This window comes from Mobula hypostoma, chromosome 29, assembly GCF_963921235.1.
Source record: "Mobula hypostoma chromosome 29, sMobHyp1.1, whole genome shotgun sequence".
Classification (NCBI taxonomy): Eukaryota; Metazoa; Chordata; class Chondrichthyes; order Myliobatiformes; family Myliobatidae; genus Mobula; species Mobula hypostoma.
The window spans coordinates 13,196,414-13,216,118 of NC_086125.1; the positions used below are offsets into that span (position 1 = coordinate 13,196,414).

At 44.1% G+C, this 19,705-nt stretch overlaps 1 protein-coding gene across 10 annotated transcripts in view; it reads left to right on the plus strand.

Annotated features, from left to right (window-relative positions):
- The window catches only part of LOC134339494 (adhesion G protein-coupled receptor L1-like), a 666,897-nt gene that overhangs the window by 347,884 nt on the left and 299,308 nt on the right, over positions 1 to 19,705 (plus strand). Inside the window, exon 1 of one of the 10 annotated variants that reach the window (XM_063036062.1) lies at positions 2,794 to 2,878. The exons of the other annotated variants lie outside the window; for them this stretch is intronic. The gene's annotated coding sequence lies outside the window, so the exon portion shown is untranslated. Of the gene's footprint in view, positions 1 to 2,793; positions 2,879 to 19,705 lie in introns of those variants that run through there. 10 annotated transcript variants of the gene reach the window in all.

The window sequence follows — 19,705 nt, forward strand, 5'->3', positions numbered from 1 at the left end:
ACGTGAGTTCTGAAGTTGATAACCATCTCCTTGATCTTGTTGACAGTGAGGAAGAGGTTATTCACCTGGCACCAGGCCTCGAGCTCTTTCACCACCTCTCTGTAGGCCGTCTCATTGTTGCTGGTGATGCCATTGGCGAGTTTGACAACGTGATTAGCTGGGTGTTTGGCCATACAGTCACACGTGAGCAGTGTACAGCAAAGGGTTCAGCACACAACCCTGGGGAAACCTATGTTAAGGGTGATAGGAAGGGAGGAGCAGTTGTCCTGACTACCTGAGGTCTGTAGGGTAGGAAGCCCAACTAATGTATTTGCTAAAGTAGTTGCTAAAAGGAGAAAAGAGGAGATGATAGGTCCTCTCTAAAGTAGTAGAATTCAGACTCTCTGCCAGAAGGGCCAGCTGAAGGCAGAGGTTCTTACCCCACTTGAATACTACCCACGTGACTTTTCAAAGAACCATGATATACAGGGCTGCCAACACACTGCTGGATGGCAGGAATGGATGCCGACAAGCATTGGTCAAAAAGTTCAAAGTTCAAAGTAAATTTATTATCAAAGTACACGCGTCACCACATACAACCCTGAGATTCACTTCCTTGCGGACATTCGCAGCAAATACAAGGAACACACTGGAATCGATGAACGACCGACCATAACTTAATGGACAAACAACCAGTGTGCAAAAGACAGCAAACTGTGCAACACAAAAGAAAGAAAAAAAAAGAAATAATAATAATAATAATAATATGAAGAAGAAGGGTTCCTTGTGGCAATACAGGACCAGGTGGTTAACCCAAAAAATGATCAATAGTACATAGTAAAAGACCAACAAATTCAACACAATAAACAAGAAACAATCCAGCACATTACAGGATTCTGCAGCAGTTGAACTCCATCCAATTACTTGCACAGGCACAATCAAGTGGCAAACATCATTCATCAAAATTTTGCTTTAAAATACAAACTCATTACAGAAGCCATGCCTTACTATAAATACAAGCCTGATCCAGTTTTAGAGTCCCACAAAATTATATTATGACTGATCTGTTATTACTAATAGGACAATCCATAATAACCATCCAGATATAATAATTCAGGATAAACAAGTAAAAACGACTTACTTAATAGATATGGCCTTTACAGTAAGTGAAAAACACCAGAAATATGCTGAATTAAAAGAGGAAATTTAAAGACTATGGAAGATGAACAGGGTATACCTTGTCCTGATAGTAATATTTACAACTAGTGACGTCCCAAAGGCACTACACAATAGCATTAAACAATTGTGATTTATGATTATGAGGACACGCAGTCCCCTTTTATTGTCATTTAGTAATGCATGCATTAAGAAATGATAAAGTGTTTTTCCAGAATGATATCACAAAGAACACATGACAAACGGACTTAAAAACTAACAAAAACCACATAATTATAACATATAGTTACAACAGTGTAAAGCAATACCGTAATTTGATAAGAACAGACCATGGCGCAGTAGGCTACATAACAACATCTGTGTAAATCTTCAGAAAGCCACAATACTAAACACCACTAGAATAGTCCAAAAGTTCTTAGCAATTGTGAAATGTTCGTGCTTGGCTATGCCCATACTTCTGGGTTTACCAGCTTCAGCTGAGAAAAAAATAATTAATAATTGAATAAGCAATAAATATCAAGAACACGAGATAAAAAAATCCTTAAAAGTGAAACCACAGGTTGTGGGAACAGTTCAGTGATGGAGCAAGTGAAGTTGAGTGAAGTTATCCCTTCTGGTTCAAGAACCTGATGATTGAGGAGTGATAACTGTTCCTGAACTTGGTGGTGAAGGTGCTATGGCTTCTGTACCTCCTTCCTGAGGGCAGCAGTGGGAAGTGAGTATGGCCTGGATGGTGGGAATCCTTGAGGATAACTGCTGCTTTCCAGCGACAGTGCTCTGTGTGGTGGGAAGGGCTTTATCCATGATTGTCTGGACTGTTTCCACTACTTTTGTAGGCATTTCCATTCAAGGGCATTGGTGTTTTCATATCAGGCCATGATGCAACCAGTCAATATAACCTCCACAGCATATCTGTTGAAGTTTGTCAACTTTTGAAAGATGACATGCTGAATCTTCACAAACTTCTAAGAAAATAAAGGGGATGCTTTCTTCATAATTGCAAGAGGCCAAGTCCTCTGAAATGATAACACCAAGGAATTTAAAGTTGCAGACCCTCTCCACCTCTGATCCTCGATGAGGATTGGCTCACGGTCCTCCAGTTTCCTCCTCCTAAAGCCAATGATCAGTAGCGCAGTGGTTACCGCAACGCTTTACAGTTCCAGCGACCAGGGTTCAATCTCGCAGCTGCCTGTAAGGAGTTTGTAGGTTGCCCCTTTGACTGCGTGGGTTTCCTCTGGGCGCTTTGCTTTCCTCCCACAGTCCAAAGACATACCGATTGGTAGGTAATTGGTCATCGTAAATTTTCCCGTGAACAAGCTAGGATTAAATAGGGGATTACTGGGCAATGTGGCTCGAAGGGCAGGAAGGGCATATTCCATGTTGTATGCAATAAGTAAAAAATAATCAGCCCCTTGGTCTTGCTGACGTTGAGTGAGAGGTTGTTGTTGTGGCATCACTCAGCCAGATTTTCAATCTCCCTCCTATATGCTGATTCATCACCACCTTTGATTCGAGCAACGACAGTGGTGTCATTGGCATCATCTGGCATTGCGGCTGTGCCTCGTCTCACAGTCATAAGTGTGAAGTGAGTAGAGCATGGGGCTTAGCACACAGCTGTGCTGATGGAGATTATGGAGGAAATGTTGTTGCCAATTGGAAATCTCAGGGGACTGCAAGTGAGGAAATCGATGATCCAATTGCACAAGAAGGTGTTGAGACTCAGGTTATGAAGCTTATTGATTTGTTTTGAGGGATGATAGTACTGAATGGTGAGCTGTAGTCAACGAAGAGCATCCTGTCCAGCTGTTCCAGGGTGGAATGAAGAGACAATGAAGTGTCATCTGCTGTTGACTTGATGTGATGGTAGGCAAACTGTAGCAGATCCACTGCTTTTCAGGTAGGAGTTGATATATAATTCATCCCCGATCTCTCAAAGCACTTCATCGCTGTGGATGTAAGTGTTACTGGACAAGACACCGGAATAACTGAAGCTGGGCACCTCAGATTGCCAAAGTGAGAGATTAAAGATATCGGTGAACAGTCCAGCCAGTTGATTAGCACAGGTCTTTAATAGTTGGTCATATATCCTAGCTGAGCTGAGTGCTTTCCATGAGTTCACCCTCCTGACGATTACTCTCACATTGGCCTAAGAGACTGAAATCACAGGATCATCAGGGGCTGTGGGGATTCATAATTCATGGCTTGACGGTCAAAGCAGGCATAAAAGGCATTGGGTTCATCTGGGAGTGAAACCATGTTGTCACCTATGGCACTTGGTTTCACTTTATAGGAGATGATAACATTCAAGCCCTTCCTCGGCGATCGAGCATTCTTCAGTGATTCAAGTCTGGTCCTGAATTGCAACTTAGCATGTGAGATGGCTTTCCGGAGATTGTACCCGAACCTCTTGTATTATACTTGGTCGCCAGACCCAAATGTCACTAATCTGGCCCTCAGCAGATTGTGGATCTCATGGTTGTTCCCGGATGTCTGGTTAGAGAAGGTTCTGAATGATTTTGTGAGGGCACACACAAAATAGGATGGGACAAGTGGTCCCCTTTTATGTTGTAAACCTTCTATACTGTTGGAGTAAAGTCAGAAAGCAGAGGCAACTGTCCTGACCCCGATGATCCACATATTATGGCGCACAGACTGTTGCGTAGAATGATGTATCTGGATTATTGTTCATAACCCGATTCAGAATTAGAATCAGATTTATTTCTTTTTGATGTACAGGCAGGAATTGGCCTTTCTAACTCTTCGAGCCACACTGCCCAGAAATCCCCCAATTTAACCTAGCCTAATCAATTTACAATGACCAATTAACCTACCAACTGGTACATCTTTGGACTGTGGGAGGAAACCCACACAGTCACACAGAGAACATACAAACTCCTTACAGGCCGCGGTGAGAATTGAACCAGGGACTGTAAAGCGCTGTGCTAACTACTGTGCTACCGTGCCGTCTCTGACTGACGTGACTGACGCAAGTTGTGAAATTTGTTGTATGGCAGCAGCAAGGCATAAAAATTACTGTAAGTTAGAGTAAAAAATAAAATAATTAAATAGTGAAAAGCGGAAAGTGAGGTAGTATTTGTGGGTTCCTGGACCACTCGTCAATCTGGAAAGGAGTATATTGCACCAAGGCTGTGTCATGGAACACTGTATCAGGCTTGTTCCATGGAAAACTGTACCAAGCAAGATCAGTTGGCACAAGCTACATAGAAAATTGTATGAGGGCATTCCAAAGGCTGTATGTGGAACGGTGTACCCAATCTATTATACAGACTGTTCCACCAAGACAGAACTGAGCTTGTTCCTTCCAGAACACTGTACAAAAACAGTTACAAAAGCAGAAAGTGCTTGAAAAACTCAGCAGGTCCAGGGGAAGAGAAACAGTCACGTTTCAGGTGTGCGACCTACCGTCACATTATTTTGTCAAGCATCTACAATTTTGTTTCAATTATTTGGAATGCTGTACCAAGCCATTGCACAGAAAACAGCACCAAGAAAGCAATACCAATTATATGAGATAATGTAGTTTGTATATTCCTCCGAATGCTGTTTCTAGGATACCCACAGAAAACAGTTTAGTTGCATTGAGTACTGTATTCAGTCACATAGAATATTGTTGCAAAAATATTACACCGGCCTGTTCTGTAGATTCGCTGCCGAACGCTTGCATAGAAGCTTTACCCAGAGAAACTGTAGCCCATCTGTTACATGGAATACAGTTAACAAGACAGTTGCACAAAATACTGTAGCAGGAAGTTAATGGGGAACACCAGACACAGAATTCAATAAGCTCTTTCCTCTCTGCCCCTTTCCCTCTGTCCTGTCTCCTCTCTTCCCTCCACCTCCTTCCTGACTTGCTCTCTCCATGCCCCGCTCCCCTTTTGCTGCCACTTTCTAGCCTCCCTGCTCTCTTCAGCAATCTGCACGTCTTGACCTTTAGATCAAAAGGACACGCTCAGCATCTGGAGGGCTCCAAATGAAATCAGCTTCAAACAGCAGCCGCGCTCTGGGGCAGGTGCGACAGTCTCTGAGAAATGCTCAGTGGGGACGAGGCCCAACGGCAGTGATAGCTTCTATTCAGAACCCACCCTCCCCCCCACCGATGTGAGGGAATATCTGCGAATACATTATAGAAGGAAGGAGGAAGTGCATCAGTGAATGAGAACAAAGGTCTGATCGCCAGTAACCTGACTAAATCTGAAGAGCACAGCCTCCACTTTACAGAGACACACAGTCGGTACCTGTACTTCTGCCTCCTCAGGGCTCTAATAGGCTAGTTTCAATCCTGACCTCCAGCACTGTCCATGTGGAGTTCACACGTTCTCGCCATGATGGTGTGAGATTCCCCGGAGTGCTCTGGTTTCCTCCCACGTGCCAAAGATGTGCTGAAAGGCTAATTCCGCAAGTTAGATCTCTGGGATTTGCTCTCACGCATTTGCACTTTAAAACTTTTTGATGGGAATACACAACGTACTGGAGGAGCTCAGCAGGTCAGGCAGCATCCGTGGATGGAAATAGACAGTTGGCGTTTCAGGCCGAGAACATTCAGCTGAAGGGTCACAGCCCTAAACGTCGACTGTTTATTCCCATCCATAGATGCTGCCTGACCTGCTGAGCTCGTCAAGTGTATTGTGTGCATTGCTCTAGGTTTCCAGCATCTGTGGAATCTTTTTTTACCTTTTTTTTTGCCGTGTGCATGCATCTGTGCATGTGCAATGTTGGCGGGACGATGTCTTTTTCATGCCTTTACAAGGCGCGAAGCGAGAGAGAGAGAGCGAGAGACTGTGTGGCTTGCCACCCCTCACACAGACATTTCGCAGTATTTTTCCCTTTTATTTTACGAGGTCGAGTTGCGATCTCGACACTCAACCCGGCACAGATGGAAAGCGTACTCAGGAGCGGCCCCGACTGGATTCGAACCCAGTGCTGATCTCATTGCGCCACCAGCCGGCCCAGGAATCTTTTTTTTCTAATGGGTTCTGTTCCTGTTAGGAAACAAATCTCAAGTTTGTATAATGTCTACATGCTTTGATAAGAAATGTACTTTGAACTTTGATATGAAAGACAGCAGGTTACAAGGAAGTAAATATAGGAATGTCCATAGGTTTGTGGACTGTTCAGAATTCTGATAACAGAGGAGAAGCTGCTCTGAAAATGTTGAGTGTGGGTCTTCAGGTTCCTGTACCTCCTCACCAATGGTAGTAATGAGAAAAGGGCATGTCCCAGATTGCGAGGGTCCTTAATGATAGATGCCCACCTGGAGGCACTACCTTTTGAAAACATCCTCGATGGTGAGGAGGCTTGTACCCTCGATGGAAATAGCTGAGTCAACAACCCTCTGGACCCTGTACATTGGCACCTTCTTGTCAGATGGAGATACAAACAGTCACAATGCTCTCCAGCATACATCATGAGGCAAGACAGGTCACCTGTTAAGCTTTTCTGGAAGAAGGTTCTACACAGCAGAAATGTCTGAATGGTCACCGACTCACACAGCAAGGAAACAGACTCATTGGCCCATTGAGCTTGTGCCTACCATTGCCCTCCCATACACCCCAATCCCACACCAGCTTCTTGTTTTTCCATCATTGTACCAACTGTACCCAGGTTCTGCCTCTCACCTGCACACTCCGGACGGCTTACAGTGGCCAATTAGCTCACCAACCCACACTTGTCCCCAGGACTGAGAGTTCCACAGGGAAAAATTGGAGAGAGTTGATTGAAAATACATGAGGGAAAAAAGACAATGAGGGGGAAAGGGAAGTGGGCAATGGATGTTGAGTGGGAAAGGAGCGGCAGGATTTCACACTGCACCTTCCACTCCTCGTCGTCGTCATGGCTATCCCTCGAGGTCGAGGATGATGGCCTTCGTTCTGAAGAAGTGGCCCACAGAGCGAAGACGCCTGGGCGTGTATTTGTTTAACGTGTACTTGATGTTGCACTCCAAGCAGCACACGATATTTCACAAATCAACCAACTGATTCCAATGGCATGGAAACCACGACGACTGGAGCTGATGGATTTGTTGCAGCCTTCATCCGCCTTCACAGCCGTTGAGTTCGAAGTAACTTCGACCACCTGTTCCACCGTTGAGGTCTTGGTTGGATTGTTCTTTGTCAGGGACCTCACCCTCGACCTTACCGCCATGGGTGACCCTACCAGGAGCATAGCTCCAGACGGCATCACTCTCGGGATCACAGGACCACACAAGCTTCTCCACCACGACAAGGTGACAATCCATGGAGAAGCTTCCACTCAGGTGGCGTTACGTTCCCACATCTGAACTCCCGCGACGGCTGTGAATTAGCAGAGGTCATGCAAGGTTTTCACACGGCACTAGCGCAGTTGATGTCCTTGTGCCAGTTTTGAATGAACTGCCTGACAGACTCTTACATATACAGAGCTGGTTGGAACGCGAGGCTCCCTCTGTATTAGCTGCGTCCACTGAATGAGTCACTGCTAGTGGGTGACTCTGGCGATCAGAACATCAAGACAGTCAGCTCTATTTTTGCGTCACATTTTGTGGACTTGTTCTGTTCAATGGACAGCTGATAAAGTGTAACAGCTACAGAAAAAGTGCAGTGCAGGGAAACAATTAAGTGCCGGATCATAATGAGATCGAAGGTTAAGAGTCCATCTTATCAAATAGGAGGTAAATTTGAAAGTCTGACAGCAGTGAGGTAGAAATTGTCTTTGAGCCTGCTGATACTTGCTTTTGGGCTTTTGCATCTTCTGCCTGATGAGAGAGGGGGAAGAAACAAGGTCCCGGGTAGGGGGGTGGGAGGCTGAGAACAAATACTGGGCATCTGATGAAACTCAGACACATGAGAAGAACAGGATGAGACAGACAGGAAGAGGATTGATGAGGTCGATAGGTAGAGGAAATGGTCTGTGTGGTTCAGCATGAAGGTTGTGTCCACCTGCTGTTATGTTCACTGGGGTCCGTAATGACCGTAATGAGCTGCATCACCTGATAAACACGGTTACTTTGTATGTATTATGTTTGAGATGATCATCACAAATAACGTCCTGGTCTCAACACTCCAGAGTTGAAGAACAAAATCTCATTACTCCGCAGGGGAAAATCAAAAGAAGAAAGCTGAACGTTTTCAGCTTGGCATTCAACACAATCATGGCCTCACTACTAATCAAAAAGCTGCACAGCCTGGGCCTCTGTACCTCCCTCTGCATCTGCGTCCTTGAGTTCCTCACTGGGAGACCATAGTCTGTGTGGATTGGAAATAACGTCTCCACATTGCTGCCAATCAACACTGGAGGTGTGCTTAGCCCACCACTCTACACCCACGACTGTGTGGCTGGGCAGAGCTCAAATGCCATCTATAAATTTGTCAATGACACAACTATTGTTGGCAGAATTTCAGATGAGGAGGAGACATGCTGGAGCAAGACAGACCTGTCGGGTGAGTGGTGTCACAACAACAGCCTTGCCCTCAGCGTTAGTAAGACCGAAGAGTTAATTGTGAGCCTCAGGAAGGGTAGGTTGAGCGAACACACACCAGTACTCATCGACGGATCAGAAGTGGAAAGGGGGTGCAATTTCAGTTCCTGGGTGTAGGCAATTCTCAGGATCTGTCGTGGGACAAACGTATTGATGCAACTACAAAGAAGGCACAACAGCAGCTAGATTTCTTCAGGAGTGTGAGAAGAATTGGTAACGTCACCACAGACACCTGTAAATGTCGACAGATGTACCGTGCAGAGCATTCGACTGGTTGCATCACCATCTGATATGGAGGAGCCACTGCGCAGGATGGGAAAATGCTGGAGAAAGTTGTAAACTCGCCAGCTCTATCATGGGCATTCAAAAGTCATTGCCTCAAACAGGAAGCATCCATCACTTAGGATACCCATCACCCAGGACATGCCCTCTTCTCATTGCTACCATCAAGGAAAAGATACAAGAGTCTGAAGGCACACACTCAATGTGACAGGGTCCCCTCCGCCATCAGATTTCCGAATGGCCAATTAATCACAAACACTTCCTCAGTATTTTTCTCCTCTCTTTTTGCACTACATATTTATGTTTTATATATACTTATTGCAATTTATGGTTTTTATTACTATGAATTGCAATGTACTGCCACCGCAAAGCAGCAGATTTCAGGACATATGCCGATGAGATTAAATTTGATTCTGCTTGGCTCATCATTCAATCACCCACACATCCATTCGAATCTCCACCATAAATTCTATTGGTTCCATCATTCTATTAGTGCTTGTTGTGTATTTAATATTTTAGTAATAATGAAAATATATTGTTTGATTAAGTATTCTTTGTTGTTTACATAATACATTGTGGGCTATATGTAAAAGTATGTCACTGACATATGTCATTATGCACCACGTCATACGTGCGCACCTCGTTACAAGTAAAAACAAAGTACATACATTTATCCCTGGGCTCCCCATGTCTTTTCTTTAAATTAGTTTTATACTTTGGCATTACAAAACATAACAGTGCCCAATAACACACGTCAGCTGCTGAGCTGATGACAATACGTGGCTCTCTTTATTATATGTCTCTTTGTCCTGAGGCAGGGCCTTGATCCGATACGTTCACGTGTAATTTCTGCCTCTGCAGTTGCTGCCTTACCTGCTGAGTTCCTCCAGTGTTTTGTTAAGTGCTGCAGGTTCCAGTACCTGTGCTGTCTTGAGTCTTCTTTATCACCTCACCCGAAATACGGAGTCTGCTCGAAACCATGTGAAATGTCCGTAAAGAGGAAATAAAGGGAAATGCAACACCACAGCGTGATCATAACATGACAGCACTGCAACCTCCAGGATGCAACGACAGCAATGTACATTGCATAGAGCATTGATGTAGCAACTCTATGGTGGTGACATCTCCTGTTACAATACTCACCCGACCGTGACACTTTCTGAGGCTTAGACACTCTGGATAGCTGGCATGGCCCCTTTAATGATTCAAGCCCGCCTGCTAATTGGCGGCCGTGTTTTGACACCAGGATTTTAATAGTTAAAGAGCACCTGAACTGAGGTTCACTGCTCAATCGTCAGCACAGCTTTGGATTCCTGTCTAGCATCTAGTTTAGAGCCCTGTCCTCGTCTCAGTCTCGATTCTAGTCTCGGATGCTCCAGCATTTGGGTCCTAATCATCCTCGCCTAGGTCTCTCATCATATTCTCCCAGACCCACAGTCTCTTTCACCCAGAAGGACAAGGACAGTCGACGTGTGGTAACACCACAACCTTGAGGTGACCTCTCTAATTCTCAAACCAACTTGGAAATATATATGTCATTTCCTTCGTTGCCTCGAGATGTATCTTTCCATCCAGGAAACTCCCTCCCCAACAGACTCTCTCATTACCACAGCAATTCATGAAAGAAGAGTCAATGTAGGAGGCTCCTTGGCACCAAGCTGAGATAGTGGCCGGATGGAAGCTGTCACCATCCCGGTTGACACCCTCATCGCAGGACGAAACTTTGTAATGAACTTGTGTCATTCAAACTGGTGGCTGATTAGTTGAAGTTTTGTTCTAAAAAGTTCCTGTTCACAGATGGAGGTCACGTAATGTTGTAATTAGGTGAATATTACCAGTACAATGGGAGACAAATATTGCCAGGCATGCTAATTAGCTGAAGATCTCTAATGTTCATTACAGTGAGCTGCACTTGTGGAATATGCTAAATGTTCATGAATAATTCATACCATGTAAGGGCCCATTATGAATATGTTAATTTGGCTGCTACATTCAGTTAGATTGGTGCAACAATAGGAGCTAATGCTGCTGTTCTTGAGGTTCGTGCAGTCAGTGATGGACAGATTTTCTCAAGCAAGGGTGGACAAGGGAATACATTCCCCATGGTGCTTAGCATTCCTGAACTATCCCAGGGAGGGGAGCCCAGAATTCCAAAAAGTGTCATGAGGCAGGGTCCCTTGCTAGTTTAATCTCTGTTTACCAGGATACCAACTGCTCCAGGAAAGACAGTGACTGCGTCAATTTGGAGCATAATTTTCCATCCAGTTTGCCAATGCATCGACTGCAGCTTGGCACACAGTGTGAAGACTCTGGGCTGCGGTTCTGTTTCCCTCCCGCCAGGCAGAAGCAAGGCTGTGTCACCCAGCCCAGTAATTAAATCATTAGGAGCAGAGTAAACAACACAGATTATGGCTTTTTAATTCCAAGATGATAGTGCAGAGGTCTTTGAGATTCCAAGGAAGCTGAAATCTGCTTGCCATTATTAGTGATGAACAGAGCCAACAGGGGAGGGGTCCGGCAACCTTCAATCTGCTCCTTCTGCAGAGTGCCCCCACTGTCTCTGAAAGCCAAGTATTTCCTTACTGCCCCATGACAATCAATGTGAGAAGGTGCTGACTCCGATACCGGAAGCCGGGATTGAATCGGCGTTGTGAGGAGGCTTTGGCATTGTACCCCCCCATTCCTGCCCATCCCATCCTCATAAATCCACATGCACTTTGTAGAGTCTACATCAGTCAGGTCCTCTGTCTATCCAAAACTGTGAAGGTTACAAGCTGACAACAGTATGGTCCCCTCTCTTACTGGAGAAACGAAACTCACCTGTAGTGCACTTCCATTCAGTCAATAGGTCTGAAGACCATGAACTTTAAAGAGCTTTAAAGCTCTGTCCCTCTCCCAATCTGACCCCTCTGTCTTTGGTCTCCAACACTGCTCAGTATAAACTTGAGGGACCTCACCTCATCTTCACTTGGGATCCAAAAGGATCTAATATTGAACTTAATTTCAGGTCACCATACATTGTTTTCTCTCACAGATCTAACTTGACGTTTCTAGTTCAATTTTTTTCTCTTCTGTCTCTCTGCTATTATTTGAAGTAATTGTTTTGACAATGCAGTTCTGCACCCGGTCACAGACATTCCCTCTGCTCTCTCCACATCTCCTGTAACCTAAATCCACTCTCGTCTTCTCACTATTTCAATCGTTGACCGAAACGTCAGCTCTGCTTCTCCACCCACAGATGCTGCCTGACCTGCTGAATATCCACAGCACTTTCCATTTTGCTGAATACCCCCAGCACTTTCCATTTTGTTCTGGATTCCCAGCTCCTGCGGTTCATTCGTCTAACAATGGCCTTCATTTGGCTTACCTAATTAGGACCTGCCTTTCCAAACCATCGAAATCATTCCATTTGCTGGCAAAGAGCATGCTACAAGGCAGTGGTTTAGTGCTGGACTCTATCAGCAATACACAGTGCCACTAACGTATAACGTGTTTGCAGCTACCATCCAGATGACTATTTAACAATTTTCTCCTCATCTTCTCCATGGAATTACTAAAAAAAATCAGATAGCATAGAACAGTACAGCACAGAATGCCCTTTGGCCCATATCGTTATGCTGAACTGATTAAATGCCTAACTAATCCCTTCTACCTACACAATGTACATATCTCTTCATTCATGAGACTGCATAAGAGCCTCTTAAATACTTATATCATATTTGTTGCCACCACAATCCATGGAGCATATTTCAGGTACCCACCACTCTCTGTGTAAGAAATTTGCTCTGTATATCTCCTTTGGATTTACTAAATCATGCCCTCTAGTATCAGACATTTTGACCTAGGGAGAAAGATACCAACTGTCTATTTTGTCTGTGCTTCTCATAATTTTATAAACCTCTTTCAGCCTCCTGTCATCCTCTCGCACTCCAGAGAAAACGACTCAAGTTTGTCCAGCTTCTTTCAGCATACACCCTCCAATCCAGGCAGCATCCTGGTAAAGCTCTTCTACACCTCTCCGAAGCCTCATCATCCTCACTGTATTGGGGCAACTACAACTGGATGCAATACCCCAGATACAGCCTAACTAGAGTTGTTATCAAACTGCAACATAACTTCTTGACTCTTGAACTCAGTGCCTTAACTCATAGAGGCAAGCGTGCTCTACTCGTTCTTTACCACCCTATCAACCTGTGCATAACTTTGAGGGAGCTACGGACTTGGATCCCGAGATCCCTCTGCACATCAACTGTGAAGGGTCTTGCCCGTAACTCTGTATTGTCCGATTAGATTTGATCTCCCAAAGTGAAACACCGCATTTTGCCAGGTTAAATTCTGCCATTTCTACATCCATAGTTGCAAAAAACTCCCATCATGAAACTCCTCAGCCTTCCTGCTGGAGAATGTGGAGCTTTATAGACTTTCAGAGGTCCATTAAAACTTCAATAGACTATTTTCTCAGGTCATCCATGACAAGGTAGGATCATATCCTTGTCTCTGTGCATGCATAATGCAGTTTTTCCTGGGAATCTCCACAGCATTTTCCTCCATTCCCCCTCTGTTGTAGTCATAGAGCATGGACACATGCCGTTTGGCCCAGCTTGTCTGTGCCAACCCAGATGCCCATCACCATCTAAGATAGTCTCATTTGCCTGCATTTGTCCCTTTCCTATCCATGTACAGCACTGTGCAAAAGTATTAGGCACATAGATATAGCTAAGGTGCCTAAGACTTTTGCACAGTACTGTAGTAATTTTATGTATTGCATTGTACTTCTGCTGCAAAAAAAAACAAATTTATGACATAATGTGAGTACTGATAAACCTGACTGTGAAGTGTGTCTCTATTCTGGACTGAGAGTGGGAAGGGGGTCAGGAAGGGGAGAAAAGGGGAAGGGAGAGGAAAGGAGTGGAAAGCACCAGAGAGACATTCTGTAATGATCAATAAGCCAGTTGTTTGGAATGAAGTGACCTTGCCTGGTGTCTCAGGGCTGGGTGTGTCTGTACCTGCATCACCCCCTACCCCTCGCACTGCTTCTCTGCCATCTACTCTACACCCCTCCCGCGGCCCTCTACCCTTTCCATTCCCAACATGCATTGCTCCCACCAAATTTGCAAACTTGCTCTCTGCTCCACGTTGACAAATACAGTACTGTGCAGAAGTTGTAGGCACCCTAATGTCAGTATATATACATGTCTAAGACATTTGCACAGTACTGTACCTGTCCAAATGTCTTTTAAATGTTGTTACTGCAGCTGCCTCAGCTACTTCCTCTGACACTTTGTTCTATATACACACTACCCTCTGTGTGAAAAGATAGCCCCTCAGATTTCCATTAAATCCTTTTTCTCTTATCTTAATCCTAGTCTCTCTAGTTCTTGATTCCACAGTCCTGGGATAAAAACTGTTTGCACTCACCCTATCTGTACCCCTCATGATTTTATACACCTTCATTAGATCACCCCTCATTCCCCTACGCTCCAGTGAATAAGGTTCTAGCCTGCTGAACCTCTCACTATAACCCAGTCCCTCAAGTCCTGACAATACTCATACATCTTCACAATATGGCTAGAATGATTACTGTTCTGTATTTAATATTTCAATAATATTTGAGTAATCTTGTATAATATATGAAACAGTATGTACATATACATATAATAGATATATATAGCTTGATTAAGCATTCTCGTTTAAATAATTAAATGCGAGTTCTATGTAAAACTGCGTTAATTGCGTACGTCATCACACTACCAGGTGATACGTGTGCACCTCGCTTAAAGTAAAGTTGAAGTTACGCCTGCATTTCGGACTCCCATGTCTTTCTTTGAATTAATTTAATGTTTTGAAGTTACAAAGCATAACCATTACAGTATTCTATGACTGGTGTAACCATAAGTTGACCATAATTTCTTTCATCTAATGCTTGTTTCTCTAACGCTTGCTTGTTTTATAACCGTCAGATTAAATTAACTTCTATCACTCCCTTTAGTCACCTGATTATCTGTACTCCCAGGACTTTCTCTGTTAATACTGTTACAATCTAGGTTGCTTCACAATTGTACATGATGGCGAGAGGAGGGGGTGTCAGAGCCCTGGAGCACCAGATTCTGAATCAGAAGACACCCTGAGCTCCCCGTACGTTTCAGCCTTATTCTTTGGTGCTGATGAGGTTTAAAATCTTGGGTTCTTTCCATTTCAAAAATACAAACTTGCTCAGTGTGAAACGAGGGATCAGAAGCTTGCACACATATGGCAAAGCAATAGGAGTCTTTCATTCCTGCAGTTGAACTCCAAACCGCATGCTGCGGAGCCCGGCTAATGCTTTTCACAGGCCAGTATTCTGTTCCCAGAGCTCATTCAGACAGGCACGTCTCATGGGATCACTCCTGGGTCGGGGGACCCTTATGTGTTGCTTTTTTTAAATTTATCTTCTTGTGCACGGAATGCAGGAACCACTACCCAGAACAACATTTATTGCCCATCCTTAAATGTTCTCAGCAAAGTGGTGGTGTACTGCCTTCTCAAACATTCAGTTCTCCTGCAGGAGGGATGTGGTTTAGGTATGTGTTTAATTACTAGTTTAATTAGTTTGGCTCAACATTATTTACAAGAAAGAGCACAAAGTCCATTTCAGTGCAAGGTGATCACAGTTGCTCAACTGTAGTGATTAGGGTTTTGTCTATTGGTTCAGAAACCAAATGGCTGAAGAGAAAGAGTTGTTCTTGAACCTCGAGCACTGACTTAGAAACTTCTTCATCACTGCCTGGTCTAAATCTTGGAATATCTATCCTTTAGCTCCATGGGAACAAATTTGGAAGCCTGAAGTCCCTCACCAACAGGTTCAAGAACAGTTCCTTCCCTTCAGCCATTTGGTTCTTGAACCAATAGACATAACCCGAACCACTTAAGTTTAGCAATATTATGACCGCTGTGTCAGAGATTGTGGAGGTGTTAGTAGTGATCTTTCAAGAATCTCAAGATTCTGGAATGGTTCGGAAGACTGGAAAATTGAAAATGTCACTCCATTCTTTAAGGGAGGGAGGCAGAAGAAAGGAAATCATAGGGCAGTTAGCCTGGCTTCAGTAGTTGGTAAGGTGTTGGAGTCCATTATTATTGACGTGGCTTCAGGGTCCTTGAAGGCACATGATAAAGTAGGCCAAAGTCAGCATAGTTTCCTTCAGGGTAAATCTCGCCTGACAAATTTGTTGGAACTTTTTTGAGGAAACACATAGGATAGACAAATGAAAGTCAATGAACGTCGCTTACCTGGACATTCAGAAGGCCCTTCGCAAGCTGCCTCACATGAGGCTGTTTAACAAAATAAGAGTCCATGGTATTACAGGAACGATACTGGCATGGAGAGAAGATTGGCTGACTGGCAGGAGGCAAAGAGTGGGAATAAAGCAGACCTACTCCATTTGGCTGCTGGTGACAATTAGTGTTCCGCAGGAGTCAGTATTGGGATCGCTTCTTTTCAATTTATATTATATATCATCAATTTGGATGATGGAATTGATGGTTTTGTGGCCAGGTTTGCAGACGATACGAAGATAGGTGGAGGTGCAGGTAGTGTTGAGGAAGCAGGGTGTCTGCAGAAGGACTCGGACAAATTGGAAGAATGCACAAAGCAGTGGCAGATGGAATATAGTGTTGAGACGTGTATAGTCAAACAGGGAGAAAATTTAAAAATCAGAGGTGCAAAGGGACTTTGGTGTCCTTGTGTAGGGTTCCCTAAAGGTTAAACTTGCAGTATGAGTCAATGATACAGAAGGCAAATATAAAGTTATATTATCCAGAGGCAGTTCCCGAGAATGGTTCTGGAAATAGAAGGGTTAATGTATGAGGATGCATTAATGACTTTCGGCTTGTACTCACTTGAATTTAGAAGAATGAGGAGGGATCTTATTGAATATTGAAAGGCCAAATTGATGTGGAGAGGATGTTTCCTATAGTGGGTGAATCTAAGACCAGATGGAACAGCCTCAGGATAGAGGGACATCCATTTAGAACAGAGATATGGAGGAATTTCTTTCGCCAGAGGGTGGGGAATCTCTGAAATTCATTGCCACGGATGCCTGTGGACACCAAGGCGTGAGCATATTTAAAGCAGACGTTAATAGATTCTGAGTTAGTCAAGGCATTAAAGGTTTCAGGGAGAAGACAAATGAATGGGATTGAGAGGGATAATAAATCAGCCATAATGGACTGGGGAGCAGACTCGATGGATCGAGTGGCCTAACTCTGCTCCTATATCTTATAGTCTTATGGCCCACGTCTCTCATAACTCTAACAAAAATACAACCAGATAATGACATCACAGGTAACAAGGTTGTCAGCAGAGAGAAAAAAGGCAAATAGTGAGGAAGGGGGAGAGAAAAATGAGTGGTATCAATTATCATTTCCTAGTTTGATGATGGTCAATATTTAACCTGTGGCGAGAGAAATTGACTGATTCTCACTCACTCAGACTGCATATTGGTTGGGTTCCTGGTGACTATTTATAATGGCTTAGACTCTGTGACATACAATCTATTCTGTTCGTGTTCTGAGCTGATTGATGAATCAAACATTATTCACAACCGTTTGGGAACCCACTTGCTGTGAATTTTAATTCTTTAGCAGAATCTTTTTAGTTGCTTCTCACTGACAGCTACCTGAGGTGTGAAGCTGCACATCTCACAGACCTGAGCAGCAAGAGTTGGTTTCTGGTTCGGAGTAGGTATTGCTTTCCCTGCTGTTCCTTCTAATAGATTATCGGACTTGGAAGGGGTGATGAGAGGGGTATGTCTTGCCATTACTGGAGCTCTGTAGCTCATGTAACCCCAGCAACGTTCTCACATTGATCACATGGGCTCTTGTGGGTTTCCTCGCTGGACTTCAACCTTTGAGTTCTAGTCACCACATTTAATAAAGGTCTTGGAGGCATTAGTGAAAACACTTTCAAGAATGGTTCCTATATGACAGACTACATTTACTGTTATGATATGCACCCAAATGCGTCAACTTCAGGAATGTCAATGCTAACACTCCGGAGTTATGGATAGCTGGTGCGGCCCCTTTAAGGATTCATGACTGTCCCACTAAGTGGCTACCACGTTTTGGCGGCAGGATTTCAGTATTTAAAGAGCACCTGAATGGAAGTTCAGTGCTCAATCATAAGCTCAACGTGGGTTATCGTCGAGGATCTTGTTTAGTGCTCAGTTCTCGTTTCAGTCTCCGACCATGACTCGGTCCTAGCCTTGGATACTCCAGCACCTGGGTCCTCACCATCCTCATCAAGGTCTCTCGTCACACTTACCAAGATCGATGTGAAAGGCTCGGGCTGTTTTCTATGGAGAAGAGGTGATTGAAGGGAGACTGTGGGACAAAGTGGTGTATCGGTTTCTAGTTGTCATATGTACTAAGGCACGGTAAATCTTTGTTTTGTATGTCTTCCATGCGGATCATTTCATCACATCCGTACATCAAGGGAGGACGAGGGAAAAGTACTAACAGAATGTAGTGTTACCATTATAGAGAAAGCACAGTGCAGGTAGACAATGTGCTTTGACATGAGAAGACCATAAGACAGGGGTCCCCAACCCTTTTTTGCACCGTAGAGCAGTTTAATATTGACAATATTCTTGCGGACCGGCCAACCGGGGGGCGGGGGGGGGTGCAAGTAGGGTTAAACTGACCTCAACATGTCTGTTACAGTTAGGGTTGCCAACTTTCTCACTCCTAAATAAGGGACAAAAGTAGCAGTCAAATCCCGGGACACTTTACCCCAATAAAGACTACCCTGACCATGAAGTCTTGCGTGGGCACTTGTGTGCGCATGCGTGACGTGCGCATGTCATGTGCGCATGCGCTTACTTGCCGATTTTTTTCCCACAAATCGGTTTTGCCTTCATCTTCCCGACTATATTGTACATACATCATTTCTACTTTATATAGGCTGTGTATTTATCATATCATTCCTGCTTTTACTATATGTTAGTATTATTTATTTTCGGTTTTATGTGTTATTTGGTATGATTTGTTAGGTTTTTTTGGGGTCTGGGAACGCTGAAAAATTTTTCCCATATAAATTAATGGTAATTGTTTCTTCACTTTACGCCATTTCGGCACGAAAGGTTTCAGAGAAACGCTCTAACTTAGCGGGGGAAATACGGGACAAACCAATTTAGCCCAATATACGGGATGTCCCAGCAAATACGGGACAGTTGGCAACCCTATGTTCAAGTTCAACAGTGTGTGACAGGGAATGAGGAAAGGTGCAGCTGACTTATCGTTTCCTCACGGCCCGGTACTGGTCCGCAGCCCAGAGGTTGGGGATCGCTGCCATAAGACGTAGGAGCAGGATTAGGCCATTCAGCCCATCGAGTTTGCTCCGCCATTCCATCATGGCTGATCCTGGATCCCACTCATCCCCATACACCTGCCTTCTTGTCATATCCTTTGATGCCCTGACCGATAAGATATTCTACCGATAAGTTAGATTGTGAGGTCAGAAACACAAGAAATTCTACTGATGCTGGAAATCCAGAGTAACACATAGAACATGCTGGAGGAATTCAGCAGGTCAGCCTTGATCTATGGAAAGGAATAAACAGCTGACATCCTGACAAAGGGTCTCGGACTAAAATGTTGACTATTTATTTTTATCCATCGATGCTGCTTGATCTGCTGAGTTCCTTGGCATTTGGTAAATTGTGAGGTCAGGAGTCTTATCATACGAGAGGTCAATAATCTTGTAGCAGTGGGAATCAAGATGTTAGTAAGGCCACATCTGGCATAATGCATAGAGTTTTG